Here is a 14,687-nt window from a genome sequence, read left to right as displayed (position 1 = left end):
TCATCCTCTTCCTCTTTCCTAATCTCTAATCCCTCGCACAGCTGGGGCACTATGTGTGTGTGTGTGTGTGTGTGTGTGTGTGTGTGTGTGTGTGTGTGTGTGTGTGTTTGAGAGTTGCATTTGCATGTGGATGTATGTCTCTGTCTGTGACCTTCTGTGTGTCTGTGTTTGCAACCAAGGTCTTTTCAAACTGGTTTAACAGTATTTTGTCAAATGCGCTGTGCTATTTATTTTAAAGATTACATTATTTCCAACCCTTGGCACAATAAAGAAGTTATATTTTATGAAGTGATACATCATTGTCCCATCGACCCAATTTTTGTTAATGTATTCTTCTTCGGCTTAATGTCATTCAGAGCAATGTCCAAGGCTTGCCAAGGCAGCACCATGTTATAAGGTTTGTCAGTCCTCCAGGCCTCTGTACACCACACAGAGGAACATTTTGGCGGTTCACGTTTTCACGCATATATTGGCCTTAATTAGCAGTTTAACGTGTGAGAAATAAGGAAAAACAACACAAAGGCAACATTTTTCTGCAATGGGAGTTCAGACTTGAGCTTGAGGGAGTCAGCTATTATTTATGACACAGGTGCCGATGTGTCTGTTGCATTAGAAAATAGATAAACAACAAAAAAGACACTCTCTTTTGAAGTCATCCATAGTGCATCTGTTGTGATATCAGTTATTTTGTGAAGGTGGATAAATAATTGGATTGGAGCGAAATCTCACCTATAGTGGTATTATGGGGACTACTGGGCAGATGTCTTACGGCAGGGAGTTGGAGAATATTCCTGTTTTATTTGACTTATTTTGAAGAAGATTTACACACAGTATATTGTTCTAAATAAAGGTTAGTTGTTCACGTTACTCATTAAAAGGTACAGTGTGTAGGATTTGGCGGCATTTAGTGGTGTGGTTGCAGATCGCAACCAACTGAGTAACCCTTCGCTCACTCCTCCCTTTCCGAGACTGTGGGAACGTGAGCCGCCGAGTGCAAAATCTAAAAAGACAACTTTCGGAGCAACTAGGGCTGACCCGAACATCATTTTTTGGGCTTCAATGAGTAATATTCAAAGGTATTTTTAAGCTTCGCAGCAAGGCAGGCTGACATTTTGTTCTGTCTGTCTGCCTCCATCTCCCCTGTTTCAGTGTCCGAAAATTACAAATAATAATTCATGTTGAATATGAATAATGACTAATGTTGTGGGATTATTCCTTATTTCATGGGCTATTTTGGGATTTATACATTATTATTACATACTTGTATAAAAAAAAAAGAAAAAAAAAAGAAGCATTCGAATACTGATTTGGAGATCGATTACCATGGCAACGGTTAAAGCTTTGAAGCATTAGGGTCAGCATTAGGGTCAGCCCTAGGAGCAGCGAATGTTAGACGGCGGCTGGCGGTGCCACAGTTTTGCACTCTGCTGCTCACGTTACCGCAGTTTCGCAAGCGTGTCGGAGAACTACGGTGGCCTTCAGGTAACGTAAAAGCGCGAAAGTCTCTCTCTCTAGAGGGAGTGTAGAAACATGGCGCAGCAACATGATGGACTCTGTGAAGAGGACCCACTCCCTATGTAGATACAAGGGCTCATTCTAAGCTAACGAAAACACAATTCTTAGTTTCAGGTGATTATAAACTAATGAAAACTTAGTTATGAATATTATATTCCATTTCTGCTAATAGATCCCCCAAAATGTTACACACTGTTCATTTAATAATAAAGATATTTTCATCAAATGCTGATCAAATCTTGGCCTTATGTACTGCAGCTATGCTGTAGCTGTGATCCTCCTCCAACCATTGAGTGCATGTGTAACGTGTGAGAGTGCCAGAGACAGCTTCCATATTTACAACACTGTGTACAGCATGTGCATATGTGCGCTTGTAGGCACAAGCGTTAGGGTTTTTAAGTGCACTGGGTACATATGTGTGAGCATGGCCAATGACACAACATCAGAGCTGGATATCAAATGTTACACTGTGTCCAGATCACTGCGTGCCCTTGGTGTTACACACTTACACACACATAAACACACATAGGCACTTACTGTGAGGTTGTGTGTGTAGTGCTAAAAGGCTTGGCTGTCAGCCGGGAGCTTTTAGAGGTCATCACATCAACATTTAACCATAGAAAATGCTTTCTGATAGACATTTTTGCACTTCACTAATATTCCTGGTAATTTCTAGTTTATTAGATTCATTAATGTTTTTTGCATTTGGCAGACACCTTGCTCACACTCTGTGTTTGACAAATGGACTCCACTGAAATAATTTTTCTGAGATTCATGCATTATTTCTGCTGCTTTCATGCTCAAGGAGTGTGTTATGTGACTTCTGTATATTGCTTTGTGCTTTATTTATACGTGGCTGCATGTATTTAAAGTCCCATGGTGCTGTCCTATATCCTACGTTTTCCTTGTTCCACCTGCTCTCTTTATTTTTTATTAAAAAGAAACAACTAATAGGCTTATGTACCCTACTAAAATTGAAATGATCTCATCAAGGAGATTACAATTTCTAATCAAATCAAGTCTTGATAAACACCACGGCAGGTGTAATGAGGTCATTTTGAATGTTGACATTAATTTCTCGAGAGAAAAGCAGCTTCGATGATTTGTTGATTAAATGGACTCTGTGATTAGCAAACTAGTGGTCACCATGGTAACAGTTTCTCTTCATGCGTTGCATCCTGCATGTGTCCTTTAGGTGGAGGTCTCACATGGATTCTCTGTCGCTATCTTACCTTTATCTTCTATGAGAACACCAGTCGCCACTAACACTGACCCGTACTCAGAAGCCAGACAAATAGGGAAGTAGCACATATTTGCTCTAACATCTGGAAATTTGGGTCATACGCACTCACACTTTACCTCCTAAAAGGTTTTTCCATACATGTGCTGGCTTGGCTTGACTGGGTTTGACTCGGCACCTGGGTCCAGCACTGTAGGGATTTGCATCTCCATTACAACAGGGCTACCTGCTTTAAGGTGTGTGTGTAGTTAGTGGTCAAAAGGAACGGCTGTAAAATTGGTGGATAAACATTTAATTTCCCAATTTCTTCACAATAAAAGTCCCCCATTATTCCCGTTGCTTGTTTTCTTCCTCCCTGCGGTATTAGTAAACTTGTTTTTATTAAGAATAACCACTAACAAAGCACTTAAAAATTGGAGATAAACATTTAATTTCTTAAAAATTCTTCACAATAAAAGTCCCCCGTTGTTTTTGTTGCTTGTTCTCCTCCTCCCTGCAGTATCAGTAAACATATGTTTATTACAAATAGCCACTTACAAAGCTCTGCTAATTCAGAAATAAACATTTAATGTCCTATAAATTCTTCACAATAAAAGTCCCCTGTTATTTTGTTATTTAAAAGCTTTCATTATGAAGCAGCAAAATCAGGTTGGGTTTTCATCAGCAGTATTAACACAACTCCTGTACAGCTGAAAGTGAAACAGTAAAATAAAGCAGATATCTGAAAGAACAAAAAGGGACGCTGGAGAGAAACTATAAACCACAGATATTCAGTTAGAAGCTACAAAAGTACTGAGAGCTGAACACACACAGACTTTTGAAAACATCTCTCTGGTTTCCTACACAGAGTTGAGCCTGGGGGTTCGTCACGGGTTCACAGAGTTCACACTTTGACCTGACACCGGAGATGATCCATCTCGGGCGCGGCTCGGCACAGCCCTACTATATGCTCCTCCACAGCCTTCATAATGTATTACGGTGTCTCAGCAGCAAAACTGGAACAGATGCGTTTTTGGGGTCTTGGTTTGGTTTGATGAGTTTACTAATTTTGATTGTTCTTGAGTGTCCAATGATTCAAATCAACAAGCATTGAACAACTAAATATGACGATGTTATAATGACACGGTTAAAACTGAATGCCAATGGACAGAACAACAGTATAAGAGTAAATGCATTCAAGACATCATTGAAAAAAGACATACTTTTACCTCGGTGACATCGAGACCACAGCAAAAGAGAACAGTTTTTCATTCCTCGATGGATCTCAGTAGATTAGTCCAACATCTTTACCTCACTCTCAACATAATTACCTCACACCAGTCACACTGCTGTGTTCAGTCCCTCAAGTGGCTCCAGTGATGAGACAGTAAGGGGGACACAGAGAGAGAGAGAGAGAAAGAGGAGTGTGAGTGTGTGCTTCAGTATCCGTATGGCTGTGTGTTTATGTCATGTCGGTTGGATTGCAAAGCAGAGCAGAGCAGATGGGTTTATAATGAGGAAACAGAATGATTCTGATAATGATGACCAGATAATTATACTGCATCTGAAGGAGGGAGGAAGGCGCGGGGCGGGCGGCAGTGGTGTGGTGGATTCAAAACTAAGAGAGTGGAATGGATGACAGAAAGAGGAGTGTGTGTACACAAAGAGGGGTTAAGAGAAACTGGATTCAGGGCATCATGAGAAACTGGAGGAGACGAGGAGCAGAGAAGATGAGATGAGAGCCAGGTGCTCGAAGGCTATTAAAACATCTTTAAATATCTCTTACTGAAATATCTACACCATAGGTTGGATCCCTGTAAAGGTCTTAATAGAAGTTATGCAACCATCAAAATGCTTCTCATTTTCATGCTGACCTGTTCTAGGTAATACACTTTTAATATTTTGGGCATTTTTGGGAGTTGAATGTCAACTTTATTTATGCTGATGACTCATGACTAAGCTACTTCTTATATCCACCAATCAGACCTGCTTTATCTATTCATACTTAACTTCCAGACAAGCAACAAATGCTACTCCAGCAAGAGACAAAGCTGCAGTGGGTAGAATTGGATTAAATATGATTAAAGAAAGTTATTTTTTATAAAACAATCACTATATCCTGACAGTAGTGCATGAGACAGATAATCTGAAAAAAAAGTCATGTGCCTCTGTGTCCTCCGGTGCTCCTAATGGCATCTGCAATATTTCACAGACCGGAGGAAAACAACCAATCAGAGCCGAGCTGGAGTCTGCCGATTCTGAGCAGCTGTCAGTCACTCGCAAACTACGATCAGTGAACTGTTTAGCTGTAAAATGAGAAAGTTTGTGACCTGTTGAATAAACAGCCAATTTACCAAATGATGCCAAAAAAAAATCTGCCCATTCTGCAGGTTTCAGTACATACAGTAAATACAATTTTATTCGGCTCTCAAGGGGATGAGTTTTTTAACACAAATACATCTAAATAATTAATTCACACACATAAAAGCAACTTAAATATAAAAACCTAATATTGTAAGAAAAATGCTGAAATATACATAAGGGTTAAAGGCAGTGGCCAATAACCACAGCAACCATTATGTGACAGTGAAGCTGAGGTTAAATACAAATTGAGAAAATGCAGCAATGGCCAGTGCCTCCCAGCAGGAAGGTAGCACTAATGTGGATTAACACAGAGTCCCGACTGCCAGAGTCCCACAGAGCTCATTTCATTCCTCACATGGTGACACCCTGCCTCAACTTCAATTTGTTGGGCTTAATATTGTCAAAGAAAGAAATGTCTATTAGAATCTTTAATATGCATGGAGTATCATCTTTTTATTTCCCACTTGCCATCATTCTCACTCAGGAAAAGGTTCAATTGGCAAACAAATAACATATATGAGCATATACGTGAAAAAAAGGAGAATGTTGAGAAAGTACAAAATGTTCTTTCTTGCCCAAAGGACGTATATTTTTAATAACGCTAATAACATCTTACTTTTTTTACTCCTTTTTTTTTTAAAGTTGACAATATTGAGTACATGTTTAAGTATAATTATTACCTGCTGGTGTTTGACATTTATTAGCCTCTTTTGCAATACTTTATGGTGGTGTTAACTTCAAACATGTCTGAGAGTGGATGGGTGCTGGTGCATCGCTCAGAAGATGGTTTGAATCAGTTTAAATGACAAATTCAACACAATTTTTTTTTTCATTGTGAATCTGTCCCTGCAGGTGTTGGAAAGTCTATCACTTTGTGTGCAGACACCTTCAGAGACCTGCTGGCTCAATGAAATGTTAGCAGGTAAATGTGACGGTACATTCTGTATCATACGGATTAATGCTGCAGTGGGTAGAATTGGAGCAAATATGATTAAAAAAAGTATTTTTTTTTATAAAATGGTCACCATATCCTGACAGTAATGCATGAGACAAGTAATTCTAAAAAAAGTAATGTGCCTCTGTTTCCTCCGGTGCTCCTTATGGCATCTGCAAGATTTCACAGACCGGAGGAAAACAACCAATCAGAGCAGACATATTGAGATTAGTTGAGAAAATACCAAGCGCCGTCCACCAGCCGGAGCAAACTTTCTAATTTTACAGTTAAACGGTACACTACAAGATGTTTCTGAAAACATTTGAGGCAAAAAATAGGCATTACAGTAACAGAATATTGATTCATATTTGATCAGCGCTGCCTAGTTTGACCGTTTGATCAGAGTTTGTGAGTGATAGACAGCTGCTTCTGTTGAAGCCTGAAAGCCTGGAAACAGAGCCATGAGGAGATGTAGAAGTCTGGTTATCTCTCATAACAGTTGAATTACAATATGCTGTCCTGCCACTTTAAAGAGAAAGACTACATAAAAAAAACAGAGAATAGGTGACAAAATTAAAACATACATATAATGTATACTCTAAAATAGTATGCTTTATACAGTGGAAACAGCATGTGCATATATAATTTTCAATCGCCAGATTGAAAGCTCTTAGTCACACCTCTGCACTTCGCCTACTGGGAAGTTGATAGTTGAACGTGTGCTATTGTATAATAATGAGATATGAAATATGAGAAAAAAGAAAGTGAAAATGAAAACCATAAGAGAAACAGAGAGAGGCTATCAAGAGGGGGTTCATAGGCGAGCTTGAGAGTGGAAGGTAAGAAAAGATAGAGGAAAAAGAGAGGAGTTCCCTGCCTTCTTCTTCTTCATCAAAACAGGTTAAAAAGGGGAAAGGTCTGTTTACTGTGGGTGTTTCTGCCCTGTTTATTTTAATCAATTAGACCTCTGACATTGCCTTTTTCACATTACTCTTTGTTTTTTTCTTTTACTTTTATATTCAAAGCTAGAATATCACATACTCACCTCACGGACGCCCTTCTTTTTGCTTTACACACTTTCCCTTTCTCCCTTCTTTCTTTCGTATTCATGCACACGCACGAATATGCACACCAAAGCTCACTGACAGGTCATTTCGCCACAATCTAAAATAGCTGAGTGGAGAGAACAGATGCTAAATATAGAGGCAAACTGAGCAGAATACCAACGACTTTCAAGATCATACAATAGAGACGAGCGGCGCGATGGTTAACACGAGTCGCTAAGGCAGTTTTTTAAAAAGACAGGTTCGAGACCTAGAGGTGGTTAATGGGAGGCTTAAAATAGATTTAAAATAATAACCTTATGAATACGCTTCATTTAATTGGGCTTTTGCTTTAGCAAAACTCGGAAAAGTTGAACAAATTCATAGAAGCAAAATGATGTTGATGGATGGTCATGTTAAAACCAGTTTAAATGCATAATTGGATACAATTTGAGAACCTCTTCATATTAACCAAGATTTTAAAATAAGCATTTCTGAGCATTCAACAAGTTCACCATGAAGCCATAATCTCATTATGTCAATTATCAGTGTTGCTATTTTGTTGTATTGTCTGTTTTTTGTATTACCGAATTAGCATTAAATCAAACATTAAATGACAGACTTTAGTTGTTGGGGTTGTCAGCATTTATCATATCATGTATGTATCATGTATCACCTAGGACTAAGTTGATTATCTTGGAGTAATTATCCTAACTCTTGAGAGAGTAAGTCAACTTTAGAGAGTAGACAGTGGTTTAGCATCAGATCAGATTCATTCCCTCATTCTCTCAAATAGTGCAATGTATCCTAATACAACATTTCGTATGGTATCGTACACAAAAGTTATTCCTCATTTTTCCAAAATAAACTTCTGTCTTCACAGGAAACAACTTGATTAGGTTTAAGCACCAAAACTAATTAGTTAGGTTTAGGAAACGATTGTGGTTTGGGTTAAACCACACCAGAAGTGGCGGAACTTAAGTAGGTATGTTATATGACAAAAACTATTTAGGAAAAAAAAAAGACTTGGTTAGGTTAAGGCAACAGAACTAAACTAAACTACTTCAATTCATTGTTTACATACACATAATCTTTGAGAATCGAGTTTGTAATTGTAACTATGTGCTTGAAAATAGTGACTGTGACCTATCCTCGTACAACGGCTCGTATCATATATACAAAAAATGATTCCTCATTTTCCAGGTGTTCTTCTACGAATGTCCAGCAACACGTGTCAATTTCCGCTCGTTACATGCATACAGTCTTTTCAAAATAAACTTTTATCTTCACAGGAAACAACTTGTTTAGGTTTAGGCAACACAACTACTTGGTTAGGTTTAGGAAAAGATCGTGGTTTGGGTTAAAATAACTACGGAAGTGGCGCAACTTAAGTACGGAAGTTACTTGACAAATAAATCAACATTGACATTCTGGTTTCACACGGGATATGAACACTGGTCTCTTGTGCGATGTTATTTGCCACTCTTTATTTTTCCTGGTTCACGATTACCTGGATTACATACGAATTGATTTTGTGAAATATATATGAATTACAGTGCATTACTTTTTGTAGGTATAGCTACGAACAGTTTACGAGAACAGCCTGAATATGGCCTTAATTCAATTTGTTCTGTTCCCATCCACACTCTTTCTAATATAGTTTTAATGCTAAATTGGATTTTGTTTCATAATTCTTTGTTTACTCTTTGCTGGATAGCTTTGGCTGCTTTTGCAATAAACACTGTTATTTGATAGGTCACAGAATCTAAATAGACTGTAGGGATTTAATACAGAGCTGTGATCTTGGGCTGATATACAGTACATGTATTTATACAATAAACAACATTGCTTGAAATTTTTTTTAAAGGGATCATTTTAAAAGGGATAACACTTTTTTTTTCTATTTTATGATACTACAGATACCATCCAGTAATTAAAATGTAACCTTTGAGATTGTGGAGTGGTTGGATAGCACCTGAAATGAACATGGGTTTAGTGCGAGGAGGGGAATATGTGCTCCTGATCAAAAGAGAGAGTAGGAGAAATTAAATAACTGAAGAGCATAATTTAGCAATTCACTGGGCACAAAATGTTCCCGCCATTAATTAAATTGAGTAGATGAATTAAGTAATACCAGGTTAAAAATTCTAAATACAAGTTAACAAATTATTATCATTACAAATAAGTTTTCCTCCCCTAAGACTTACTAGGCTTAATAGACTTTTCAAATACAGATGGGATTTTTTTTTTTTTTTTTGCCTATTAAAAATTGGCATATAGTATTTTAAGATGGCACCCTGGTGGTCCTTAAAAGCCACTCTACAGAGGTTTGCTTCACTTTAAAGTATCTCATTGAAGCCAGCAGCACCTGCCACAAGGGACTTAAACATAGCTGCGGCATCAGCATATCACGCCACAGTAGAATCCTCTTGTGTATTATTGTTTTGATAGTAGGCTACATAATAAAGTGTGGAGCTTCATAAATTGGAGAGAAAACAATTAAAGTGAAATTCTAATTAACGCCGCGCTGTCACTGTGCTAGAAAGGATGCCTGTTCATGTGTGTGACGTACTTTTGTTTTTTGAAGGGAAAGTGGGGATGCCTCTCGTGGCAATAATTAATACATGTAATGTCAGAATCACATTGATCGTGTGTGTATGTGTGTGTGAACTACAACGCTGACAACCGCCAACCAGAACAAGCATGCAAAAAGAGCTGCCATACTAGTGCTGCTGTCGCTGCTCACTAAGACGCGTTGTTGTGTTAGGAAAAATATGTAGCATCATCTTTATTACTGCCATTAATACATTATCTGTGTGCATTCACCTGTGTGCAGAGTGTCACTTGAGCGTCTACTAAACGATCAGCTGTCCCGCTGTTGTGTCACATTGCTGTTTCATGTCTTAGTGATGAGATGACTTTGGGCCTCTCTGATGTGAGTAATGATTTTCTAATAACCTGCAGCTTGTTAGCTCAGCTGGCTGAAAAACTGACTGCCAAAGTGTCTGCGTACTGTTTGACGAGTGAGTGTGTGTCACTGTGTACTCTTTCCTAAAACACAAAGGTACAGACTGTCAGTTTCAATTTGATGGCACTTTGATTCATCTTAGGACAAATTGTTCAAGAAAACTTTTGCATCAGCGCCCTTATTCTTAAGCGCCAAAAGTATTTTTAGGCTAGGCGTCGAAGATTTATATTAGGTTCTGACTTCCAGGTTTCTGGGTACTGGGTTTAAACACTGTGTGGAGGAGAATTGTGGGAGGGTTGAATCCAACAATAAAGGAGAGTAGGTTTAGACGTTGAGCATAGGATTTTCCTCATGTGTGCAGATAAGTGACACTATAGGCTACAGGTAATCTACTTTTTATACCTGGAGAGAGGAGTGTCAGCCTTTAACTATGATGGCAGGAAGGCTTGGAGATAAATTGGACAGTCTCTCTTTAGAGCATACAGCTATAACGCAATATATGCTGACACTGAAGTGCAGTTTGAGGTGTGAAATGTTTCTGATAAAGAAACAAATCCTCTACTTTTTACCCATTCGGGTGGCAATACCGGTTGGCTGTTAATGGGCGGTCACTACTTTGATCCAAATTTAAATATCTCTACAAGTATTGGATACCTTGCCGTTGAATTTTGTACATACATCCCAACCCTGCCTCCTATAAAATTACGTTCCCATACAGCTAAACTGAATTGTCAATTACTTTTCAAAGGAAAGATATTTTCTCCCGGTCTGGGATGCACCGATACCGTATCAGATATAGAGCCGATACTTACTCAAATAGCTGGATTGGGTATCTGTGACAATGGGGCCGATCTATTCAATTCATTATATGTTTATATACTATATACATTTTATACTGGAATTTGAATTCCTGCTTAAGTTTTGACCAATTTGTTGCTGCATTAAAATGATTTACACCTAAATGTAATTCCTGTTCATTTAAGATTTTTTTTGCCAAGTTACTGGTGTACAATTTATTATTTTAAAAATAAAAAACAATTCTTAAAATTAATGTTATGTTATCTATGCATTTTTTTTTTACATTTTGTTTTACAAAGTTAGAAAAGCAATGTTTAAGTCAAGTACTGTTGCCTTACACATAAAATAATGATCCCAGTCACCTCCACACAGGCATACAGCTTATCAATTAAACACTGGTATCGGCTCGGTACTCGGTATTGCCTGATAACTAAAGCCCAGGTATCGCTATCGGTATCGAGACTGAAAAAATCAGATTGGTGCATCCCTACTCCCGGATTACGGTCACAGTTTTAAACAGTTTTAAACGTTTTTAAACGGTTTTAAACGGTTTTAAACATGTAGTTAACATTGCAAATTGAAACAAAAAAAAAAAAAAAAAAATCTAACAAACCTACTTTGTTTATCATTACAAACATTTCCCTCAAAACGTAATTCACAACGGAGTTTCGATGTATGGGAACGCCATTTTTAGGAGACCAGGCTTCAGGATGAATTATCATTTAGTGATCCACTGAATTTGTATCTAACGCCATAATCAGGCCAAGAATAGCAAATGTTATCTTGCTAACACGCTAAACTAAGATGGTTACCAACATGACACCTGCATATAAAGATTGTCACTGTGAGCATGCTGATGTCAGCATTTAGCTCAAACCTCAAGTACAACCTCACAGAGCAGTTAGTGTGGCTTTAGACTCTTGTTAACGCACAGTGCCTCTGTTCACCTTTTTTGCCCACTCAGTGAGGACACCATTAGTGAAACTGTTGGCAGCTATTTATTTATGATGGCAGTGACGCAGTGCCGAGGGTTACAATAACCTACGGATTGGATGTGCAAGCTTTATAAAGTCAGGGATATCTATATAAAGAATCATGCACTGACCCTTGTCTTGTTTCTCTGTTCTCTTTTCTCAGGTCTTTGGATCCGACTCCCCGGGCCATCTTTTCTCCTTTCGGTCCATCTACCAGTCGCCACAATGCATCTTCATGTTGAGTCTTAATAAATCACAGCACACCACATAGAGGTAGGCAAGGATACACATTCAGCTTGTACTTTGCTATCTTTGTCCCTATATGAATTTAAAACGGTGCTAATTGAGGGATACAAATTGGACTCTGCTGGGAACTGTGACATGGAGCATGCACTTACACAGCATGCACTGTTTCTTTTATATTGCATCTGAAACATTTATTGCCAATTCAGTTTCATAAAATGTTAATGATCCCCTTTGGGAAGTTATGTAAATTCATGTATAGGATATTACATAATGCTTTAAAATACACATAATATACTTTCCTTACAATAACTAACTATAACAATAACTAAAAATATATTTATTATTTCAGGGAACAATTTCTCCCTCTTACTTGTGGAATTTAGTCGTGCATGTGTGTTATATAAATATTATTATGTTTAAGTAATTTAACATGTGATTACTGCATATGCATGCACCTGTGTATGTGTGAGAGTGAGTGGGTAGAAATGTACGCATGTGTCCACCTACCAAATGTACCATGATAATAGGAGGATGCGTGTACTTGTTCACATGTGAATGCAAATGTGTTCACTCTCTCTCTGTGGCTGTAATGTGTGATGAGAGCAGCGCAGCGGACCGTTGTGCTCTGCCTCTGTTACAGACGTATTAGCAGGGCTGTGAGAGCTGTGAGAGCACAGAGGCCAGACAGGTTCGCGGGCAGGCAGAGATAGTGCTGCTATTGATACTGCATAGATGGAAGACAGATGGATGCATGTAAATCAAGGAGGGATAGGCTGTTAGTATACAGCACTCGTATATCATCAATTGTCACATCGCCTGCTGTTGTCTAAAAGGCTATAACAGAGTCTCTTGGTAGGATATGCATACTTGCTGAAGAAGTGAGACCTCAGTGTTGCCTATAGCACTGTTACTCTATTAAGCTTTCCTTAGATATAGGGATGCAAAGAAATATATACTTTGAAAACTCTAGTTTGATCCATTGCACTCAGATTTGTCAGGTGAAATTGTAACTTTGAGGACAGCACATTTTGCTGTCTTACAGATCTAGAGATCTCTATGTACTGTACTATATATAGTGATTTTTTTTGAAAGGCTGGGATTTTGTTCCTCAGCTGTCATCTGGTATATACACTAGTATCAGCTGTTTGTGAGTTAAGTACAGCAATTTGATGTCAGAAGTATTTGACCGAGTCAGGCCAAATTTAAACCTTTATAAACCAGCTGGATTTATAACAGGACAGATTGTAGACAGTGGAGATTTTGGCAGTGAGCCTGTCTGAGCACAGCGTGGCTTAACCATGTAGACAATGTAGTGGCAACAAAGGTCAAATTACAACAAAATATGCCAGAAACTAAGACCAACATGAGCTACCAATCAGTGGGAAGAGCTATCAAGAGCAATTGTAGACCTGCAATGACCTACTGACCATTTATCCAAGAAAAAAGAAAGATATAAATTGAGACTTTGTCTCCTCTAAAACTGCCCTTTGTCAGATTACACTCACTGCCTTTTCATTCACCTAGGTGCTGTAGGGTAGATGTGTATAATCGCTGCTACAGAACATGGAAAACATCCACCCCAGAGGCTCTGCTACCTCTTCAGTTTCTACTGCTTTTGATTTATTTCAGGAGCACACAAAGTTAGAAGCTTTTTTTATTGGGCTTTCTTTCTGTAGGAAGTGTCATCCATTTGTGACTACTGGCATGGCAGCTATCCAAAAAACGGTCATGAAGACAAGTCAGGCGATCAGTTAAAGCCATAACACTTCTCCAAACATTTTCTGGCAGTGTAGGCGAGCGATTTTCTCCAACAGTATTTCCTGTTATTGCTTTATATCCCCTGTTTTAATGGTTGTAAGGACTTCCACCATTTGAAGTCCTTTTTCTTTGGGGGGGCATAGCAGGTCAACAGTATATCTCACATAGAAGTGGTTTACATTATCTGAAAGCCAGGAACCTGAAGATTAGTTTGAGATGCTGCTCAGCACTGTGTGTCAAGTTGTTCTAGTCATTAATCATAAATAAGTATGAATTAAATAATCAATTATTTGGCTGATACTATTCTGTACATCGATTTGGTGCTAAATTTAACCTTTTTTTGACCACTCGAGAATTGATACAAATGATCTATATTACCCTCAAAATACCACATTAAGACACCAAGACCTCGAGGAACACCACAGATAAAGCCATGCTGTGAATTGCTATCAAAAACTTTTGACATTTGAAGACTTCTGCAAAAAAATGAAAAATCACTACAATTAAATGGCTACTATGGAGATTAACATCACCACACATGAATACAGCTGGGTTCATTGGATCCACCAGAGTCTCAGCTTCCCAGTCATACTCAATTTATGTGATTCCAAGACTATTTAGGGACCCCGGTATGCAGAAATATTCAAATACACCATTTTAGAATAGGCAAAAATAACACATTTGGTACTGCATTCAAAAACTGCATGTGATTAACCCATTTTTAGTCACATATCTTGAGGTCAGAGGTTGCATGCCAGCTTTTCCCCTCCAAAATTATGCGTAACTTTGGAGCGTTATTTAGCCTCCATCCAGACAAGCTAGCATGACATGGTACCAATGGATTCCTTAGTTTCATATGAAACCATTA

The 14,687-nt window shown here is 38.3% G+C and overlaps 1 protein-coding gene across 1 annotated transcript in view; it reads left to right on the top strand.

Moving 5' to 3' along the window:
* LOC141771551 (leucine-rich repeat and fibronectin type III domain-containing protein 1-like protein) overlaps window positions 1-14,687 on the top strand; it is a 203,283-nt gene that overhangs the window by 75,064 nt on the left and 113,532 nt on the right. The window contains exon 2 of the mRNA XM_074641949.1: window positions 11,979-12,088. The gene's annotated coding sequence lies outside the window, so the exon portion shown is untranslated. The remainder of the gene's footprint in view (window positions 1-11,978; window positions 12,089-14,687) is intronic.

The sequence above is a fragment of the Sebastes fasciatus genome, chromosome 7 (genome assembly GCF_043250625.1).
Source record: "Sebastes fasciatus isolate fSebFas1 chromosome 7, fSebFas1.pri, whole genome shotgun sequence".
Taxonomy (NCBI): Eukaryota; Metazoa; Chordata; class Actinopteri; order Perciformes; family Sebastidae; genus Sebastes; species Sebastes fasciatus.
The sequence above is the reverse complement of the archived record's forward strand: the minus strand, read 5'-3'. Positions and strand labels throughout refer to the sequence as shown.